The following is a 2,693-nucleotide window of genomic DNA, read 5'->3' as shown; positions in this document are numbered from 1 at the left end:
CGGCACTCTAGCCCGGGCGACACAGTGAGACTCTGTCTCAAAAAAAAAAAACTCAATGGTAAATACTAATATGAAATAATTATTTGTAATGTGTATCTTTGAATGCTCTCTACCAAAATGGACTAGAAGGAATGTCTCCTTACTAACATATGGTTTTCTATCACCCAGATTGTGGTGTCTAATATTGTTACCCATTAACAATGAACAGAAGAGCACAGGTCTCCTCAGAGAAATGGCTGAATCAAGGTCTGGTTCATGGCAATTACAAGATAAGTCTGGACCATCTTATTTGTGCCAGAAAACAAAAGAAGCTTTCAAAGATTTGTGGAGCAATATCAAAAGGATAAAAGCAAAACCAAACCAAAACAAAACAAAACAATATTATGAAAGATCAATCAGTGGCCAGAGTTGTGAAAATTGGAGGCTCAAAAAGAATAATAATTCCTTCTGCCTTTCCCCTCTCCCACACCCCCTCCTTTCCCCCTCCCCTTCCTGAACAGTTCAGGCCTAATGCAATTAGGAGATGCAAAACAAGATAGGCATCTGCACCTGGGATGGGAAGGCTATGGTGGCCCAGAATGGAATGTTGGAACAAAAGGAATAAGGAGAGCATCCACTATCGGAGAGCTGCCAAGTGTGGGGAGTAGAACCCAAATGGGGTAAAAAGCACATCCCAGCAGAGCAGCACCCCATCACAGAGTATCATAGTCTACGCAGGGTGATGCAGATATCCTTGCAGAGTGGCAGCCTGGTGTGGAATATCAGAGCTTGAGCAGGGTGAGGAGGTTGTCTACAGAGAGCCATTCCAGACTGAGAAGCCAAAGCCTGATTGGGGTAAGGAAGGTTCACCCAAGGAGGAGTAGCCCATTTTGGACTGTTAGAGCCCAATCAGAGTAAGAAGAGGTGATCTAGCATGGGGTATAATGGTGCCTTACCTCTGTCCACTGACAGGATCAAGGAGCAGCAATACACCAATGATAATGAGTACACCTAGTCCCCAGACTATGGCTTCTGAATACCATTCTCCACTAAAATGATCCAGGATTCTTTGGAGAAGTGGTTTACTACAGGACTGGAGCACCTTGGTATGCCAAAAAGCAAGGAAATGTACAGGAATGATGAGGAACCTGTCAAAAGGACAAAGGAGTTAGCTCAAAGGGACTTCCACTGGCCAAATCTGGGACAAATTAAGCATCAAAATAAATACTGATAGCAGGGCACGTGGCTCAAGCCTGAAATCCTAGCACTTTGGGAGGCTGAGGTGGGAGAATCGCTTGAGGCCAGAAGTTTTAGACCAGCCTGAGCAAGAGCAAGACCCCATCTCTACAAAAAAATAATATAAAAATAGAAAAATTAGCCAGGTGTGGTAGTGTGCACCTGAAGTCTCAGCTACTCAGGAGGCTGAGGCAGGAGCATCACTCGAACCCAGGAGTTCAAGGTTGCAGTGAGCTATTAAATATGATGAGGCCACTGCACTCTAGCCTGGGAAACAGAAGAAGATCCTGTCTCAAAAAAAAAAAAAAACCCTGAATAAAATAGGAAACCGTGAACCCATATGTATATAAATGTATAAATGGAAATTTTATTAAGAAATCAGATATTTATTTACATGGCTCCAAAGTAATTCCCCATAATATACTTATTCAATACAATTAATACACTTATTGATTATATATTAAAAGAGTAATTGTGCAGTTGATAGGCCTGGCTGACACAACCTTAATTAGGCGGTCAAGGTAAACATCATCAGCCATGAGACATATCGAGATTGTATATGTAAGGTTTCGGTGGCGGAGAGACCAGCGGACACAAGTTATGGCCAAACAAGTGGCTTTATTAAAGCGCTCCTGGGCGAGGTTCACAGGTCCTAAGGTCAGGGCCTGAGAAGTCGCGCTGTCCGGGACTGAGGCAGGGTTTTTATATGTGGGGTGAAAAGGGGGGTCTTGGAACATTCAGGTAGGATGTGGTCATTCGAAGCCTGAGAGCTTTGCCTGCAGCAGCTGGGCAGAGCGGGAAACCGAGCTCAGGGTGCTCAGCCAGAGTAGCTGTTCTTGCCAGTCATAACAGGATGTGGCCTGGCCCTGGCTGCAAGCCAGCAGGGAAGGGGCCCGGGGCTGTCGTTGCTGCGCCTGGGGGGGTCTTTTGGCCAGCCTTACAGTATATTACTTGATAGGATACAATGAGAAGACTATTACTTCTCTAATATTTCTACCAAAGATACATAACCTGAGGAAATGCCAAACAATCTGAAGGACACTCTACAAAATAATTAGCCTATAATCTTTGAAAGTGTCAGGTTCATGAAAAATAAGGGAAATCTGAGAAAATATTTCAGAAGGAAGGAAACTAAAGAGATATGACAACTAAAAACAACAATATTTTTACACTGGATCCTTTTGCTATTATGGAGACATTTGACAAAATTTGTATGACTAATATCCTGATTCTGATGGTTGTACTTTGGTTATTTGGGAGAATGCCCCTTTTTTGTACGAAATACCCACTAAAATTTTGAGGATGATGGGATATTAAGTCAGTAACTACTCTCAATCGTTCAAGAAAGGAAGAAAAAGGTTCTTTGTACTGTGTTGCAACTTTTTTGTATATTTGGGTTTGTTTCGAAAAAAGGAAGAATGGGGCCGGGCGAGGTGGTTCACGCCTGTAATCCTAGCACTCTGGGAGGCCGAGGCGGG

This window comes from Propithecus coquereli, unplaced genomic scaffold (assembly GCF_000956105.1).
Source record: "Propithecus coquereli isolate 6110/MARCELLA unplaced genomic scaffold, Pcoq_1.0 Scaffold676, whole genome shotgun sequence".
Taxonomy (NCBI): domain Eukaryota; kingdom Metazoa; phylum Chordata; class Mammalia; order Primates; family Indriidae; genus Propithecus; species Propithecus coquereli.
This window is presented reverse-complemented; position numbering follows the sequence as displayed.